General features: G+C 33.2%; 1 protein-coding gene across 1 annotated transcript in view; it reads left to right on the top strand.

The window, feature by feature from the left end:
* The window catches only part of CNTNAP4 (contactin associated protein family member 4), a 146,992-nt gene that overhangs the window by 2,496 nt on the left and 130,442 nt on the right, over positions 1–14,054 (top strand). The window lies entirely within an intron of this gene.

Genomic DNA, 14,054 nt, shown 5'->3' on the forward strand with positions numbered 1-14,054 from the left:
GTAGAATGAGGTGAGATGGAAAATGCCTTCAGTAAAATAATCTGAAATAAATCAGTTTTAACTTAGATTTTATTCTTTATTTTTTTACTGAGAGTACAGATTCAGTACTTACTATGGAACAGGAATACTTTTTCTGCACTGGATTTGTATTTAATTATTTTCTATGGATTTTCAAGCAACAAACCTGACTGTATTTGTAATTGTATATACATGAAAGCTTTATTTAGATGGAACAAAGGTAGTCATTACACATCCATGGTTATAAAAAAAATGTTTTGCCACACAAGAAATGATTACCAAACTATATAGACTGGTAGACTGGGGAAAAAAAAAAGTATTTTATTAGGAAGATATTACTTGCATTGGTGTGTTGTCAGTGATCTCATAGAATCAATTAACACACCATTACAGGTTCAGAAGAAATCATCTGATAACTGAAAGTGGGTTTGCCTTTAACATAGATAATTCTTTACTTTGAATAAAAACAAATTATTTGTTCATCCTGAGTTAGTGGTTGAGAGTGATTGTGACTTTCGAACATTCATTTAGGACAAGTAGATAGATTGTGGTTCTAACCTAATAATACCTTTAGTCCTTAAAATGCCAAGGTTAGGGAAATTTGAATGCAATTTAGACAGGAAAAAGGTTGATTGTGTTTACACTGATTATTTAGGAGTCTAATTTTTGTCATCAATAAAGAAATAAACCAAATATGCATATAAATTGCACTGTTTCAGTTAGCAATGAAAAGTTAAAAATTAGCAGGAACTTTGTCAGGAACGTGGAAAGTTACACTGAAATGGTTTTTTAACCACATAGCTTTGTGTTTCTTAAATGTAGAAAGTTTACTTGGAAACTTAAAGGGATTGAGGAGAGAACACTGTGGTTAAAAAAAAAAAGTACAAAACATAGTTTACATGAAGACATAATAAAAATGATGAGAGCAGAGACAGTTTAGTAAAACAGCTAACAGCTTAGAATATGTTTCAGCTCTCTGTAAGTAAAAAGATAATGTGACTGAACTCCACGATAACAAAAAAAATTTCCAGTCCATTAGCAGTTAAGGAAAGTGATAACATCCAGAAATAACTCATTAAATGTTCTTCAAAGTTTTAATTATTACTAGTTCATTGATTTCCTGAAGTTTTGCAAATATTCAACACTTTAGAATAGCTAATGAATACTGCCAACTGCTGGGTAGTTACTCCAACATCAGCTTTGTTTGCAATAGTGGAAAAGTAGATAGAAAAATCAAGTAAGAAGAACTAAGTTAAAAAAAAAAAAAAACACAACTACTTAAAATATTTTTTAATGGAAAAATAAATTTTATAAACTTTGATTTAATTATTTCAGTATAATAGACATAAACACAGGGGTTTCGTATACGTGGAGTTTGACTCATAGCCCAAAGTTGTATGACTTTCTAATTTTAAGAAAGAATATCAGGATAGTCCAAATTAGACGTATTAAGACCTAGCTGGTTGACCTAAAAAAAACATTCTTTATTACTGTATAAAGGTGTCTCCACAGAAGTTCAAAGGAAACTCTAAGGCCAACTTTGTTCAGCAGTTTTGTTGGTTATATACAAGTGAACACAAATCGATATCGACAGGAGCCATCGGTGCCAATGTCTAGGCAGGACCAACAAGGATGTGCTTCTGTCCACTCTCTGCCAGTAACTCACACGATGAGTAGTCAGTGAGTTGGGCACTGTGGATGGTTTGCTGTATCTGGAGACTCTTGAGGTGTCATTTCTCGAACATGATCTGTGGGAGAGCCCCCAGCCACGCAGAGAGAAGGTTTTGTCCTTGCTGACCTCGGTTATCTTCTGGTTTTGTCTGCAGTGGGATGACTGTTTCACACTGGTTGTACGTACACTCTAATCCACCATTCCAATCCCACTGGAAAGGATTTATTAATTGCACTATCATTATACTAACCATTATACTGTGGGGCTTTACACCCAAGAATGTAGGCCTTCTTTTGAATTAATGAGCTTTTGCAACCTGACAGGTAAAACATTCAGAAGACGATTATTCCACGAGAGCACACACACCACTGGAAGAGCCTTGATATTTGGGCAGCTAAATAAGCTTGATAAGGATTTCATATTCACACACAATTATTTGATCAAAATATGACAGAAGAAAATTGAATATAAAAGTGGTTAAATGACCAAAAAACCTGGCTTAGAGCTTTCTCTTCCCCTGAAGTAGGAAGAAATCCATGTATTTTAATTATGCTGCCAGCTTACACTGCCAATTTTTCAGAATCACCCTGAAAATCTGAATGCATGAACAGCTACCTGGTCTTTTTTTTTTTTTCTGGTGTGTATATGGAACTTCTTTGTCTTTTTAATTAACCTTTACCTTACTGTTTCACTGAATATTAAACTTATTGAGTTCTTTTCAGTTCAAAGAGCATTTAAAAGATAATTTAATAAATATGATGCTGTAAGATCCATATTTTTCTTTTCATAAAACATTATAGTTTAATCGCCTTTTGAGAACTTGCACTAAGTAGGTCAAAATGGTTAAATGAACTCTAGCAATCAACAGTTGAAGAAAACATCAAGTCAGTGGTTAAAGAAAAAAAACATTTCTCACACATTAAGCAGGTCCATTTTCAGCAATTTTTTTAAGAAGCAGTTTAACCTTCATAACGTAATGCTAGCAATTAAAATTTAAGCAACAGACAAATTAAGAAAATCTTAATAGCAGCTAGGATTGTATATAAACAAAATATAGTTAGGAAGACCTTATTCCCTGCATTTCAGTAGTATGCAAACAAAATTCACTGAGGTTGATATTTTGCTTTACTACAAGCAATAAGAAAATGAAACTTGAACAAAAAAAGATCTAACCTGGTGGTAACTACTGTAGGTTTATAAATTAATGGCAAATCTAAGTTGAACCACATAGCATCATGACTTAGATTTTTATGACTTACCTGACTTCAGTAGTTACGTTAGGAAAAAATAATAATCTAAATCTTTTACTTTTAAAGAAAAAAATCACTCGCTACAGTGATTTCTGCATAAAAGATCAGATGATGTATACTGTTGTAATGTCAATGAAATTCCAGTACCACTCAGTTTCTGAGGAAGAAATCACAGATTTAATTCTTTCCTGTAGCTCCTGCAATAATTACAGCTTTCAGTGAGAACATTGCCATTGATCTGTCAGTATATTAATTATGAAATTGTTTTTAAAATTGTTGTACAGCTTCATTTTTTCTGTAGGAAAAGTTTTTAACACCTGTATTAAACACTTAATAGAAAATATATGGGCACGTATGAAAGTTGCATATGGTGTTGCACGTGCACAATTTTAAGGAATTTTGAAGTGCACACCAGTTTCATTAAAGGTAGAATTTGGAGCAGTAATTATTTATGTCTAAATTTAAATTTATGCTGCTTTGGCTTTGCTTTGTCTTGTGTTCACATCTGTATGTGGTGTGGTTCTGATATTGAAAAAGAGGGTAGAGGAGCTGGAAAGAGAGAGAGTGAGAAAGAAAGAGAGAAAGAAAGAGAAAGAAAGAAAAAGAAAGAGCTAAATTCTTTCTTAAGCAGAGTGAGTATATAGGATCAAAGATTTGCTAATATTTTAAATATTTACAGCCCATTGTGCTTTCATGAACATTTATGAGGAGTTAGGAATATTCATACGGTTATTTCCAGAAAGCTAATTCCAGCCTTGTAGTCAAAATTCATTCAAGCATAACAAAGCATAACAAAAGGTTTCAACCAGCTATTTCATGTGTTTCACTGGTGGAATAGCAAAATCAATTTACGGCGAAATGCACAGAAGAAATGCTAATAAGGGTATTTTGAAATTGTTCGGGATTGTTTTTCTACCTGAAAAATAGCTAAGGGGATAGAGGGGAAAAAAAGAGAACAATTTTTTTAAGAAAGTGATGATGAACTGCAGTGTTCAATATTCTTACAAGCAACCTTGAACGGGCTGAGAGAAATATTAAATAAAAATTTGCTTCAAACATAAAATTTGCTACAATCCATGTATGATATCCCCTTTGTTAAAGCTAATATAACCAAAAAATAGAAATCTGAATATAGCCATTTTGATATTATGCATTTTAGGTAACATATTTTTCACATCTTATGTAAAGGCTAAATTTTATCAAAAATTTGAATCATTGTGGTGGCTTTTAGAGAGTCACAATAGAATTTGACTTTCTGCATCCTTTGCAGTAATGAAAAATTTAAGATCATGCCTCTTTTAATATTTTGAGGGATGCAAAAACAGATTGTAAGTAATGGTGCACCTGATTTTCCCTAATTTTTTTCTGCATGTTTGAGGCAAGAGGAGAGGGATTGGAATTTTTTTTTTTTTTGCTGAAAAATCAAAAGCACTCAAAAGTGTTCACCAGTTTCTAGACTGGACAAATCAGGGACTTTTTAAAATTTCCTAAATTGAAAAAAAGTGGAAAATTTTCCATTTTTAAAGAACTCTGAAGTTTTCAATTCTAAAGTAATCTGAAAACATAAAACATTTTTTCTGCCATAACCTTACAGAAAATTCTGAGATTTTACTTAGACAAAGGACGTGTCTCTTGACATCTCCTCTAAAATAGTTTTGCTTTGCTTGTTATGAATCAATTTTCTGGCATACAAGATGTGAATTTTTTCGGTTTTTATTATCCTGCTCATACTGCCATACTGGGCTCTACAGATGAGTGGAGAACTCAGAATTCCTGGACTAAATTAATCTCAAAGCCCTACAAAATGGTGTCATTCTAGTGAATATCTTAGTCACCATTTCCCTTAGTATCAGATAGGCAAATAACTCATCTAAATACTTTCGTAATCTTTATACTATTATGTAACATTTATTGTATTACATTCTCCCCTACATCTTTAGATACCTCAAAGATACAGAAAATCATGAGCTAAGCAACTTCAGAAAATAGTAGGTAAGAGCTGAAAGTGCATTAGACACTCATAAAACATGTCTAGAAAGTAACAGACTCATGATATCAAAGTCACTTATATACAAAGGAATTTTCTGGTGAAAAGTTACTGACTTGTCTCTGTCTCATCTTTTTGCTATAAAAGTGAGAAGAAATAAAGTATCTATTAATGGGGGGGTATTTTAAAAATTGTTAATTAAGTCCAATATTAAAGTTAGATGTAATATCAAAGAAAAAGTGAAATACACAGATATATTAGATAGTGGCATTATGCACACAAAATGCATTTTGGCATGCATAATGCCCTTTCCATTCACTTTTTTAAACCTTCTGTCACAAACTGGTCCTGCTCTGGACTTCTGAGGTGAGATTGACAGTGATTTCCTATTTCCTTGCTGTTTTGAATAAATTTAATTGGCCTCCTGGCCAGATGAAGAAAAGCAGTCTTTGTCTAACTTATATCCTTTTTGTTTTTCTTCCAAAACATGGATAAATATGTTCTAGGTAAATAATTTTCCACTACAATTAGTTGTATATAAAGAGTGAGACAAAGAAATGAGTGTTATGTCATGAAAATTAGTGCAACAGAAACTCAATACTCTATATTTGTTACTCTCTTTTTTTCAGTAAGCAATGTAGTCTATCCCTCGTTCTTCAATCAGTTTTGCTGATGTTCAGGAGCTAGACTGATAACCAGAGGGGTTGTAATAAATTATTTTGATGCAGAGAATTGATTTGGATGGATTCAGTGGAAATTTTTATATATATTTTTACGTCCTGTATAGAAGTAATCTTTTTTTTAGAGACTTTTCTGCCTCTTTCTTCATTTTCCTGCATCATTATTTAACAAAACTAAGAATTGTGTCGTAAGTTTAGTAATACAAAATTCAGTGCTATGGATTTTTTGTATATTAATGTAATTTAAGAATCAATGGATTGTAATGGACCTTCAATATTTTTGTCATTTGCAGGATCAAAGTTATTTCTTAGTTATTTTTTGCAGTTAAATAATTTATGAACTTGTGGATGCTCCAAAAAGCCTTCACCGGTGTGTTCTAAAATTTCCATAAAACTATGACCCTATGACCCTAGCTGCTTTGCTTAATTTGTAGGTTTTACGCTTTTCTTTCAATTTTAAATATTAGGGACTTAAACTGCAGTGTCGCAAAGATTCTAGAATTTAAATAATTTCTTTAACTTTCTTTCTGATATTGTTGTCTCTTCCTAGTTTCACATTTGTACTGGTAAATTATATATTATGAACCACGTGAAATGAAACTAAAATATCACCAATAAATTAAGCTGCTCAGTCTTCAGAATCTTGGGGTAGAAGAATCATCTTCCTTTATATAGTGCTGTGAGTTTACCTAGGCTAACAGCACTACTGTGTTTTTTTTTCCTCTTAAGTATAGAAATATTATATTTTCTGTTGTTTTGGGGTGGTTTGTTTTGGGGGAGTGCTGTTTGGTTTTGGTAGTCAATTATTTATGCCACATATAAATGTGGTTTTCATTAATAGGTCAGTGATAAACAGTCTGACTTGCAGAGGAATGGGAAAAAAATTGCATTTTGAGATTCATGGTAATTCTACATTGCTGTGATAAATTTCATGAAATCATTGCCACGAGGCTAATGTGAAATTAACTGTTCTGGGGCAGAGGATAACCAAAGAGAAATGTAACCTTTAATATTCCTGTTTGAGGAAGTAGGGTTAAGTGACAATTCAAAAAAAAAATCCAAAATAAAGTTGTTACTTACATTAACAAACGTATCTAAGGAGGTTATTCATTGTATTCAAAAGCAATTATTCATTCTCAAACTAATGTAATGAATGTCAAAGTTCAGTAGGAATCTTCAAGGCTTTTCAAGGTTTGAAATCCAAACCAAAATTTTTAGTCTATTACCCAGGAATTTTGTGAAAAATAGATATTTAAATAAATAAATAAATAAATAAAAATCCACGAAAAACTAGTACTAACTAAATATCCAGGAAAATGACAAGGACTTAGTTGAAATCATTTGCATCTTGAAAAAAATATGTTTTGCTCCATAATGGCTAAGAACAGTGGGTAATACAACACAGAAGCATTATTCCCCATTTTATCAACATTTATTTGTAGTTGATAAGTTGAAATGATCTCTTTATTTTAAAATTTCTCAAATGTGACAAAATATATACATTACTGAATGTCCTGTGGTAGCAGCATACTACAAGTATGGCTAAACTAATGTAATTTTGAAGTGCAGATGGGATTTTAAGTACATAATTAGTGTCATTGATCAGGCATTGATTTAAAAATATCCACAACTGAGATCTCCAGCGTTGCCAGCTGCAAGGAGACACAAGGGTGGAATTTTAAGACAACCACAATCCAGAAACCTTTGCACTTTTAGCATCATTTATGTTGATAGTTGCATTCTGGATTTTCAAAGGGGAACGTTAGAATGATTTTAATAATTGAATAAAAATAAAAATGTTAAACAAACGTATAAAATAGACTTAATCCAAAATTTTTTCATCTTTATCGTTTACTTGTGCTGTTTTCTGAGCTGCTGGTAAAAGTTATGCTCATTATTTTTGGACATAAAGCAGCCAAAGCCTTCCTTTAATATTAGATCCTTGAGCTGTAGAAAGATGAGTGTCTTTCTGATGGGAAATCAAAAGTGTCTATTGATTCTAAAGCGTAAATTGTCAAAAGCACTCTGGCAGGATCTCACTGATAAGTCAGTTTTCAGACAGCCTTGATATTTCGACTTCTAACATTTTAAAAGGGATTAAGCTGCCTCATGTTGAGTGCACCTGATTTCTAAATATAGAATGAAAGGATGGAGAGGGATCTCCGCTTTTGCTGTTGTTGAGAGGGATAATAGATTTAAATTTGGCAAGCAGAACCCTTTGCTTGAGGTTGTTGTATGTCTCTAATTCTGAAATAGGATGCTTGCAGTTTAAGAGAATTTATAAAATCATTGATTTTAATTAAGCTCAAAACCAAATAAAAAACAGCAGACCACAAAAAGTGAAAGGAGGGATTAATCCTGGATTCACGTACTTAGATACTGTAGAAGTACCACAGATCAAACATGATTAGTGTTGATTTGGGATTAGAAAGAACTGGAAAAATATATTTGCTTTTTCTTCAAGTAATTTTAGTTTTTCTCCTTTTATTCCAGCTCATTTTCCACAAAAGATTTTTCACATGATATTCAGTGAATCATTCTCATGGTTTTCAATGTATCTTTGCAATATTTATATTCAAAAGCTTCAAGAAATCTTATAAACATGTTTTGATTGATAGACCATGAGAGCTTAATTTGACATTTAACTTCATTAATGGTAAGAATTCTGGACAACATGCACAGTGTTGTTTTATTCAGACCTATGTTAAGATAGTATTTTATCTCTCTAGGTGTTCAGTGTATGCTCACCTTGTTAACTGTAAAATATGCTTTTTGACTTCATAGTAATTAACATGGGACTCATTACATTGCTAAAAGAGTATTGCATTCTGAAGTGAACACTATTGGCAGAAGAGACACATCTTCCTGTTTAGAAAATAATTGCTCCTGAACGTAGCTGATACTGGAAAAAATCCTTAAACAGTGATGACTTTACAGTTTTTCAAAGTACAGCTATTAGAGGTAAACTATTCTGAATTATTAAAATGTAAGTATTCTGACAAAGTTTTGCAAAGTTTGATGTATCCATAGCTGTATACATACCCATTTTGCTAAGAAGCAAATATTCTATAGAAACATGAGTAAAAGTACTTCGAACATGAACTGTGTCTACCTTATACATAATCTAAGATGCAATAAACCAGAACAGATTCTGGTCTAGCTATTGATTTTTTAATGATGAATCAGGATTCTTGTATATTAAAGTATTAATTCAATAGGTCTCTTTTTTGTGTGGTTCTGCTTTTTGCATTTTCCCTCTGGCACTGTAGCCAATATTCACATTAGGGTCTTTCATAAACTGAAAACCCTTTTTTTTTTTTTTTTTGCTTACCTGAACTTCTTTCCTAAATTACCTTTTTTACATCCTCTAATAGTCATAGCAGTAATATATATTTTGTAGGGCAATCAGAGTGTATAATAAGTAATTTCTGTAGAAAATCACAAGACTAGCTACTAATTTGATGCTGAAGGCCAGCTGTCTACATTTAGCAAAAAGTCAACCTTGAAATTTGTAAGCTTAGAAGACTAGTCATGAAAGAACCATTCAGGCAAAAATGAAATGACCCATTAAAATCATAGATTTCACAACTCATTACATTGTTGACTGTGTTTCCTCAAGGGACTGTTTTTCCTTTTGGAGAACTGAGAAGGCTTGATTATTTTTCTAGCCTGCAGAAATATGGAAAAGCTTTCATCATTTAATCTCTTACAGGATGCAAGTGCTAGAGACACAAGTATGTGCGAAAATAAAGCAGCAAATGGAAACAAGCAAAAAAACCCACCACACCTTCCATTTGTAACTGCAACAAAAAATGTCTTAATTTTGCTGTTACATGAGTATTCGTCACATAAAATTAATTTTTTGATCATAATTGGTGCCTTTAAGTTTTACAGTGTGTTTACATGGAAATACAGACCAATGTTATCAAACTGTAACCAGCAGAGTTGCTAAAGGGGCCAGATGAATGCATAGGGTTCTTCACGCTCAAGTGAGAGAGCACAAAACCCACTGTGGCTCTGTTCTCACTTCTTAAGAGCATGCAAGATGTTTTTTTTTTCTCACACAAATCCAGAAAAGTTGCACGTGTTCAAATTTCCCAGAATTCTTAAAAACATTTCCAAAGATCTGTGTGACCGATCCATGTCTTTCGCTTTAGTCTCAAAGACCGTATTGTCAGCTTGAGAGAGACTTTGTGAGCTGCTGTGGAGCAGTTCTCCCTCAGTTATCCATCATTTTCTGGGACTGGGAGTTGTGAAGAAACCAGGAAGAACCTGGTAAAGTTCAGACTGCACAGGGATTTCTGGCACACAGAATTACAGCACCAGGAGTGGCAGCATGAATACTGCTGGACTGTCTGACCTAGTGGCAGGATCTGAAGCAGCTGGAACCTCGTTCTGGAAGGGCGAACATAATAAAAAGCAAGAAGAATTTTCTGAATGCCAAAATTTTGCTTTAGAGAAGGTAATATACTCGGCAAAGTCTCTGGCTGTATTCCATCTGCTGTAGCTCCTAAATACTTTCATGTGCCTTTTACACTAAATTCCCTAACCTTTACCCAGTTTCTAAGATCAGAAGAGACAAGGGCACAATTATTTTCATAGCTTCTACTTGCTGAGGTAGTTTTGGCTTACATAGTCACAGATGTCCTTCTGGTCTTTAATCCAGGTTTCCAGACTGCCTGGGCTCAATTTCATAGTCGAAGTACCAGACATTCAAACCAGATCTGAAGGCAGTGCTCCTGGCTGACTGTCACGTATAAGAAGTGATCTTGCAGATACAGGATATCCTACCATGAAAGTAGTTATCAGAATACATTTTCCACCTCAAAATCCCTACGGATATTGAATGTTACCTGCAACTGGTTCAGGTTTTGGTACCAATGAGCTTCCGACTTCTCAATGAATCAAAAGAGAAGAGTAACTTAATATCTTCATCTGTGTTATAAAAGTTGCTTACCCTCCATTTGTGAAACGTTTGATCTTTTTTTTCGCCTCATAACATCTATATTGATGGGTGAAATATACAAAAACACCCAAACCCAACAGTCAGAGAACGTGTTCCTTCTAGGAACACAATGTATTCTTTCTGAGTGTCATTCATTACCATTTCCTGGTTTCAGCTTACTCAAAGACTTTCTTCCTACTTTCACACATGCAGTATTTATGATAAATCTGGTGCAGTTATGTTAAATCAGACTGAAGTCCAGTTCAAGTCACGGGTTTCCTTTTCCCAGTGTCTTCCTGTATTGAATATTCTGTCTTCCCATCACATAAAGAAAGCAGGTGCAACTGAACTGCAAAATATATTTCCTCATTTCAGTTCTGGTACCTGGTTGTAACCTGGAAATCTCAGCAGCACCAGTACTTCAGTGGACCAGCGCAGACAAATCTTTTAGTTATTTAATAACATATCTTGACAATTTATTTTTTCCATTTTATCTATTAGCCAAATGTGGTGTTTGATAAGAAAAGGGGTGTGGGGGGGGAAGTATATTCTTGACACACACTAATCACCTAATAACTGATATAAATATTAGAATTCTAAAGGCAATTGTCAGACTTAAAACAAACAAACAAACAAAAAAACCACACACAAAAAAAAACCCCCACCACAATCTCCTACCAAAAAACAAACAAAACAAAACAAAACAACAAAACAAAAAAAAAAATACCACTAGAAAAAGTGAGAAAATGAGCTTGAAACACTAAAGAATTCACTCTAGTTATAAGCCTGGCAGAATTTGAAATACCTGGAAATAATGGATAACCTTAATAATAAACCATACTACCAAGATTTCCTATAATGTAATTCTTCCTGCCTTTTTTTTATGGATCAGTGGATTTGAAATCCAGATCTATATCTTTTCAATTTCATGTAACTTAATAAGGGAGGAAGAACATGTCAGCTCTTGGCAAGCTATGGTTGGGCAATCAAAATTCCGAGCTGACATCTAACTGTAAAAGGCTCCCATAATGTGATCAGCTGAGGTCAGGTTGGTGATTGATTTGTGGCCCATTCCAAGACCATTTGTATATTATCCTATTTGGGAAAATAGAATGTACTTATTAGTGCTAAATTACTTAAGGAATAGGAGTTGAAAATGGAATTTTAGCTATCAGATCTCTAATGTCTGTGGTAGCTCATACAGTAGATTGTCAGATACTGAATAAGAAAAAAATCCCCAAAAACATAATATTTCTGGGGAGTTTTTTCTAGAAGCTATACTTCGTTCTCTGAACCAATACTCTGTTACCCAAGTGTGGATAAGTAAGAGTATCACATATTGTACAGAGTATCACACATTTGTAAATTTGATTTTACAGTTTTTAAATGACCCAAAGTAATTCTGTATTAATGCAGTTTAGAAAAGAATTCAATTTAATTTCCTACCTCTCACTCCCAGATAGGGCTGTGATACCGTGGGTATACTCTGTACCAGTGTTGGAGAATAAAACTCCTGGGTTTTTTTTATTTGAAGTAGTTATATGTTAATAGCTTTCTAAAAGTCCTAATTACCTACCAGAGGAGAAGCTCCTCCATGACACTTTAATATGTGAAACACATAAAAATTTTACAGCTAGAAGAACTTGGGCAACCTGGTATTATGTGTTATTTTGCTTCTGCCTGCATTAAGTGGGAGATGAGAGGTATGGGATAAAATGTCTCTGATGGCAAAACTGGAAGAGCTTATTACACTACTTTCCAACAAATACCTTTGTGAAAAATGTGACTTTTTAAACAGCCTATTTTAATGTAACATCTGCTGCATTGCTGTAGGATTATGGTCTGACTAGGGGAGCAGGTTTATTTCTGTTTGAAATTATCTTTTTCCTGAGAACTCCAGTTAAATTTAATTATCAGCATTAAGATCATGTTGACCTTCCTGTCCAAATTTTATATGCTATATCTGCATTCCTTTTCATTTGTTGGCATAATTGTTGAAGTGTGTCATATGCTTTTTTGTGAAGTTTTGGCTTCTATTTTGGTCTTTTCTTAAGATACAAAACTAGTTTAGCCTTGGTAGGCAGAATATAATCTCTTCAAAAAACTGCAGTATTTGACAGTTTCTACATTCTGTCAACATCATTATTATTGCACAACTGTAAAACTAACATTCTGGCAAAAGCAATTGGAAATGATTTCCTGTTGTTTAGCTTGTGATTTTGTTACAGCCCAGTAAAAGGAAAGAATGGTGTCACAATAAAGTTGTTTCTTTTTACAAATGACAACTAACAAAAAGATTCAAATATTAGCAAATAATTAATGAACTATTACCCTTTAATTATTAATTATCAGTTTCCCTATCAATTACGTATTTAATACCAAAGATCAATATTCTCTAAATATTAGTTTTCAACGTGAAGAAATCTTTACTACACTACATCTTTGTTCCCCTGCTTAAGTAGACAGTTTTCTCATAAAGACAGAAATCTGTAAAACCAAAAAATAAAATGTTTTCATGTGGGAAAGCGTAAAATCTACATGACGTCTCAGAAGTTTCAAGCTCTAAATTCACACCTCTAAGAGGAAGACAGTGAGTTTATATTCTTGGACAGCTTTTAACCAGTTTGGCCTCAATCCTTGACTAAATCTCTTCAGACTACCCAGGAGTAAATAGAAACAAGTTCTTGAGTTCATGAATCCAAGTGCCATCCAGTTAGTAATGTATATTTCTTAGCCACCTGGCATTTCTAAATCAAATGAGTAACATCCTTTTAAAATTTACGGGACTTTAAGGGATGTATGTGAGTGTATATAATTGATTTTCTGATGAATACGGTCAGCTTCTCTTTTTTTAGTATATATATATGATGTATATATATATATAATTTGTATACATATATAAATATGTGATGTTTAGCGTGATAATCTACTTTAAAATCTACAGAGCCAAAGTTTCAGCTCACAACAGTCTACAGTTCCATAGTGCCTTTTAGATAACAAAACACTCTTAAAAAAAGGAGCACAAAGAGCAGTAACTATTTTTTATTCAGTATCTAGTTAGTAAGTCCTGGTCAACCTGTCATCCAGGGTAATGTTTCAGGATACAGAGATGGTAAGGATGGCATATGCATGTTTCCACATAAACAGCAGCACCACAACAATGATGCTGTCAGACATTACCCTGTAGTTGGGAATTAGCAGTTGCATAAATATAGGTGTAAACGATGTACAAATATTGTCTTGTCATGTTCTTTTTATATTTTTTTCCTTTTTTTTTTTTTCCCCTAAAAGAGTTTTTATTTTAATAATTAGCATTTTATTTACCTGTGCCTTGGAAGATACTGAAAATAATTGACAAATAATTTATACCTAAAAATACAATTAAACGGATAATTGCTGATATTGGATTAACTTCCTTTTCATCAGACTCATGCTAAAGAAGTACAAAATCTGTATTTAAAAGCAAGGAAATACTGTATAAGCATTAATAAGTTGTACTGGC

This window comes from Myiozetetes cayanensis, unplaced genomic scaffold (genome assembly GCF_022539395.1).
Source record: "Myiozetetes cayanensis isolate MyiCay16 unplaced genomic scaffold, myiCay2020 scf46, whole genome shotgun sequence".
Lineage (NCBI taxonomy): Eukaryota > Metazoa > Chordata > Aves > Passeriformes > Tyrannidae > Myiozetetes > Myiozetetes cayanensis.